The 6,305-nt window shown below is 37.5% G+C and overlaps 1 protein-coding gene across 5 annotated transcripts in view; it reads left to right on the top strand.

Annotated features, from left to right (window-relative positions):
• Positions 1–6,305, top strand: part of PRR16 (proline rich 16) — a 273,307-nt gene that overhangs the window by 105,250 nt on the left and 161,752 nt on the right. The window contains exon 1 of one of the 5 annotated variants that reach the window (XM_023512704.1): positions 14–1,581. The exons of the other annotated variants lie outside the window; for them this stretch is intronic. The gene's annotated coding sequence lies outside the window, so the exon portion shown is untranslated. Of the gene's footprint in view, positions 1–13; positions 1,582–6,305 lie in introns of those variants that run through there. 5 annotated transcript variants of the gene reach the window in all.

The following is a 6,305-nucleotide window of genomic DNA, read 5'->3' as shown; positions in this document are numbered from 1 at the left end:
TAGGGAAGGATGAAATTGTGAATGACTTTAAAGAAATGATCTGGAAGCTTTTGTCAAACAGAAGTTGGGTATAGCAATTTCTGAATGATTTTCTTATTACATTCATAATGGTAATATTTGCTATAGGAATGTGAATTTCAGAGTGGTTATTTTTAGATAGTCCATCAATAAAATATTGCCCAGAGAGCATGAGAGGTCTCAGACAGCCTTAAGGCTGGTTATAAATGAATAGTCCAGAAGCTAGGCAGCCTGCCTGATCTATATTGCTTATCTATTGCTGCACAACACATCGTTCTAAAACAAGGTGGCTTAAAACGGCAGTAATCACCTGTTATTTCTCATGGTTTCTGTGGGTTAAAATTGTCTGTAGTCTTACTCATCACAGATCTAGGGGTGAGGGTCTGTTGTGGATATTGATTGGAAGGGCCATGTGGGCCATTTTCATGTTGCCTGGGCTTCCTTACAACATGGTGGCTGGCTTCCAAGAACAAGTGTCCCAAGTTAGAGGCTGAGCCAAGCTGAAGTCATTTTGCCTTTTATATCCTACCTCAGAAGTCATGCAGCATTGCTTCCTCTGCATTTTATTGGCAGAAGCTGTTACAATGCTCCATCCAGGTTTAAAGAGAAGGAAATATAGACATCACATTTCATTGGAGGATTTCCAATATTGGATTTTAATGGGTATATGCAAGAAGGGGAGAGAGGGAGAAAAAGAGAGAGAGAGTGTATGTGTGTGTGTGTGATTTACATTGATGCATATCACCATGCTTGGAAAATACAACCTGCTATTCCATCTGAGGTTTCTAAAAATTGCCAGGGACTGGAAAACCAGGTAGGAAGCAATGAGTCACATTTGTCTCCGGGAAGTAATTTATTAAACATGACAGGGGTTGGGCCAGCTCACAAGGAGAGACTGTATTCTGTCTCTTTTATATTGGTGAATATATTTTTACTGAGAAACTGGGAATTTGCTTTGTGGAACATGATTAGAAACAGCCTTATAAATGAAACAACTGTGTCAAGAATAGGATTATAACAGTTTGCAAATCTAGAGATTTGGGCATGTTAAAGCACAAGGCTAAGCTTAGTTGTTGACAGAAGGACATCTCTGGAAGTTGCTGAATGCTTTACAGTGATGTTGTTTGTTGTTTGAGTAGAATCTGCCTTAAGTGCTGGGCACCTAGGCTGTAGGATATCCATCCACTAGTTGTCTGATGTTATGGAGGGTTCCCAGACCACAGGCAGCTGTAATCACATAGCAGTTGACCCAGACTGTTGCACATGTTCCAGAGATCAAAGATTGTCTTGATTTTTTTTTTATTGGTTCAATTCAACACTTATTAATATGTTACTAGGATCAAAGTACACAGATGAACAAGGTCTTCTCTGTCCAGTAAGGGATCTACATGCAAATAGGCCATTTCACTACAGGATAGGAAGTGCCATGATAAAAAGTAAAAGAAAGACAAGTCTTCTAGACAGAGGAAAAACCACTTGAAAAGAATAGAGTGAGGATGTCACAAGGACTAATTATAAATAAGAGGACAAAATGGGAAGTCATAGAAGTTGAAGGCTTATAGGGTAAGTACATTCCAGAACACAAAGGAAGAGTTGATTATTTAAACTGAATAGACACAATGCCTTCAATTACCTGTGTTCTGATTTAAAGTCTGTGATAGCAGATGTCAAAAATTACAAACTGTAAATGAGAAAGACTCTTAGCATGTATTAAGTAACTGCATAATTCTAATTAAATGTAAGGGACTAAATTGGTCTGTGAAAGCAGGAGGGTAGTCTAGTTGATTAATAGATTGAATTTTAATTGCTAATTTTTTTTGCCCTTATTCTTGAATTTTGAGAAGTATTTTGGGAATGCTATTTGGAATTAATTATACCAAATTTGAACTGCTTTTCTACTTCACATGTGGTATCTAATTTGATGTCCAGTTTCTTTTAGACAGGCACAGAGTAGATTATCTGAATTTTGTGGGGAATGAAGGGATATTTTGGATGAGCTATCAAAGACCCATGACCAAACATTCAGTAATTCACACAACTGGGTATAACCATTCTAGCTTCTGACTTTAAATCTCATTTTTAATCAGGGTACCCTGTATAAAATAGTAGTCTTCTGAATTTAAGAGCTTTCTATCTATGAGGTCCTTCAGAAATTGCTTTTGTATGTTTGCTCATTTAATCTTTCTCGGGGATCCCATGAGACAGGTAGTATAATAGAACCATCCAGGCTCATAGACACTGGTTCATTTCCATCCTAGTCAAGGCAGAAGGTTTCCGAAACCCCTACTCTCAGAATCCAAGCCCATGGCCTCTCCTCTTCAGTAGATGTGTTCAACTGTTGTCTTAGTTTGCCTAAAGTACTCTCTCAAATAAAACAGCAAAGTATTTTACCTTCTTCCATGTGAAAGGGAAGGCACCTTCCTTAAATCAAGTTAAAAATCAATGAACATTGAAATGTTAAATAAGAACAAGGTCTGTCAATTCTATGTCTATGCCCAAGGAAAATGTATTTTCTTTGCAGTGGGCCAGAGAGTACTTTTTTACTACTTCAATTTTGACTCGTTGGAATAGCAACACATACCAATTCACAATAGTGTTAAGGAAATTCTGCTGATTTGAAGAAAGAAGTATAGGGTTTTCTGTTTGATTACAAATAAGAAATTCTCCACCTTCTTTCTTCCCCTGTACCTTGGCCATCTCCCTTACATACTGTGCCTTAATTTTTGTTTGTCCTAAAATATGCATGTTCTATTTAGAGCTTCTATTATATTATTCAATACTTCAAGTCCAGCTGAATATGTGTGTTTCAGGGACCTGCAAATATGTTACCTTCATTTCCTGTATCCCTGCCATCTTGGAATTTATTCTCTACATAGGGAAATAAAATATTAAAGTATATTTTAGATAATGCACACAACATTATCTTGGTCTTTACTTGTAATAGGCACAAGAATTATAAGAAATAATAGATTGGGTGGTATTTTCTATCATGAAAAAGTATCTCTTATTTTAAGAAACTTAATTCATCAATGTATTTAGAGGTAGGGAAAGCATAGTTTTATGTTTGTTTCAACTATAACATTAAATAATCTTTTTAAATAACACAATAGTCCCTCTTTTATTGCGTGTTGCTTCATTACACTTTGAGGGTATGCATTTTTTTTTTTTTACAAATTGAAAGATTATAGCAACCCTATAGATCAAGCAAATCTATAAGTGCTGTTTTTCATCAATATGTGGTAACTTCATATTTCTGTGTCACATTTTAGTAATTCCCACAATATTTCAAACTTTATCATTGTTATTGTGTCTGTTATGATGATCTGGGATCAATGACCTTTGATGGTACACTTTTGATTATTTTGAACCACATTCAGAGAAGACCGGCAAGCTTAATTGTTAAATGTGTGTGCTGTGACTGCTCCATTGTCTGGCCCAGGGGTCCTCAAACTTTTTAAACAGGGGGCCAGTTCCCTCAGACCATTGGAGGGCTGGACTATGGGCCCCAAAATGAGTCAGCTGCTAAGCAGGACAGGCAGCAGTGGCAAAAACACATGGTGGGCCAGATAAATGTCCTCAGCGGACCACATGTGACCCGTGGGCCATAGTTTGAGGATGCCTGGGACTCTGGCCATTCCTCTAAGTCTGTTCCTCTTTGCTGGCCTGCCTATTTGTATGAGGCCAGTTAATAACCCTACAATTGTCTTTAAGCATTCATGTGAACAGATGAATTGCACTCTATTGCAAGTGCTGATGTAGAATCTGCAGCCAGTTATTCCGAAGATCTAGCTAAGGCGATTGATGAAGGTGGCAACACTAAGTAGCAAAAGATTTTCAATGTAGAAGAAACTGGCTTCTATTAGAAGAAATATCATTTCTTCTAATTTATGGTTTGAGAGAAGGCAATGCCTGGCTACAGAACTTCAAGGGACAGGCTGATTCTCTTATCAGGGACTAATGCAGCTGGTGACTTTAAGATGAAGCCAAGGTGCATTTACTGTCTGGGAATCCCAGAGACTTTAAGAGTTGTGCCTGTCCATGCCTGTGCTCCATCAGGGGAACAACAAAGTCTGGATGACTAAACATCTATTTACAGTAAGGTTAACTGACTGCTTTAAGATGAGACCTACTGATTGGAAAAGAGTCCATTTAAAATATTATCACTCCCCGAGAATTCAACTTGTCACCCAAGAATGCTGATGGAGGTGAACAGGAGATGAATGCTGTTCTCACGTGCACCAGCACAATATCCATCTATAGCACGCAGGTCAATTAGGAGTTTGGACTGCAAGGTCTCATTATTCAAGAAACACATTTCATAAGCGCTAGCTGCTATTGATAATGATTCCTCTAAAGGACCTCAGAAAGTGAAATTTAAAACTTCCCACAAAGGATTCACCATCCTCATATCATTAAAAACACTTATGATTCATGCAAGGTTAGAATATCAGCATTATTTACAGAAATTTAAAAGAAGTTGGTTTTAATCCTCACGGATGACTTTGAAGGGTTTAATACTTTAGTGGAGGAAGTAACCATAGATGTGGTGGAAATAGCAAAGGAACTGGAACTTCTAAAGCGAAGCCTGGAGATGTCCCTGAACCTCTAAGATCTCATGATGAAGCTGGTGGAGAAGTCACTCTGGGGTGAGTGAGAAGGAAGGGGCTTCTTGAGAAGGAATCAGTTACTGATGAAAATTCCGTGGATGTTGTTGAAATGAGAGCAGTGAATTGAGGGTATTAAATAAACTTAGTGAAAAAGCAGAGGCATGGTTTGAAAGGATTAATTCCAAATTTGAAAGAACTTCTACAGTGGGTAAAATTCTGTGAAAAAGCATTGCACAGCGCAGAGAACTGCTTTTTAGCATAAACATCATTTTATATGCACTGGGAAACCAGGAAAAAGTGTGTCCCTAGAACCGAATTCCCAGTATCTCTGAGGAATGTCTGTATTTGGCAATTATATGCTTTAGTTTAACTCTTTCTTGTGAATCTAACTACTTCATCATTGAATATGGAACAAAAGTTCTGTCAATGAACCTTCACCCTGGAATTAAAACGCCTTCATCTCTCTGTCCTGTATTTTTTTTTTTAATAACAGGATGATCACATTTTCATCTCTCCATATCTCACAGAGGATGCATGAGTTCTTCATGCTAAACCCAGCTCTGTCAAGGTTATTTTCTAGGGAGAAAAGTCGTAGTAAACTTTGTAAGTTAAAATGCTGGCTCTTTCATTTCCAAGCAAGATGACTTCAAATTAGATAACCTCTCCGTACTTCAATTTTATCCTCCATAAAATAGATATAATAAGAAAACCCACTTGATAAGGTTATTATAAGAATTAAATGAGTAAGCTTTTTCATTCAATAAAGAATAAAAAGCCCATCAACTTGATTTTCAAAGCTTTTACAATCTAAATTAAAAGCACTCCCTGAAATGTGTCCTCTGCCTTGAAAATATGTGTACTCCAGTTAACCTGGAACATGCCTAATTTCTGAGGGTTTCTTATTGGCTCTGATTTTCACAGCATTTGCAGATGCAACTCTCTTTAACTAGAACATTCTCTATGCACTTTTTAATTATTGGAATCTATTAACATTTTGTATAACCTAGCTCAGTTCCAGGGAAGTATGCACAAATTCTCCAGGTGTGAGAATATCTAAACCAGTACAAAATGCATTGCTTAGTCTGAGGCTGTGGATTTAGGGCAGTAATCATCTAACCAACTGGTCAAAGGCCACAAGCCAAAAATGAAATTATATTCTGAATTTGCTTGCCAAGAAGGCGGCTTAGAACCGAGTATAGTTTTCCTTATGAAAACTGTATGTATGATAGTTTGTATGTATGATAGTGTATGATGATGGATAGCCTTCCTTCTGTACTCCAAAATCATTTCCATGAGACTGAGTTGATTTAGCCTTTGAAGAATTAATATTTTTGTTCCCTTCAATGACATGCTTTTTGGAAAATATTTAGCTGGAAGAATATGTTTTTCTCTGAGCAGATTATAAACAAAAGACAAGTAACTCTATCTAATGCCTCATCCCCACCTTCTCTCTAACTTGCTGCGTCAAGATCCAGCTCTGATTGGTGATTCCTCCCTTTTCGCTTATCTCTTTCCTCTGAATGCCAGTCACAATTTGTGCCTACCTTGCATCACCCATTCAGTCCTTCTGAGTCCTGAAATTATATGCGCACTTGATCTATCCCACTGAGAAAGAGAGAGCAATTTGAGGGAGGGATGCCTCCTTTTGTGTTTTCTGCAAGCATTTTATTAGTAGGAATC

The sequence above is a fragment of the Otolemur garnettii genome, unplaced genomic scaffold (assembly GCF_000181295.1).
Source record: "Otolemur garnettii isolate 467f Iridium unplaced genomic scaffold, OtoGar3 scaffold00030, whole genome shotgun sequence".
NCBI classification, from domain to species: Eukaryota; Metazoa; Chordata; class Mammalia; order Primates; family Galagidae; genus Otolemur; species Otolemur garnettii.
Note: the sequence above shows the minus strand (reverse complement) of the source record. Positions and strands in the feature narration are given on the sequence as shown.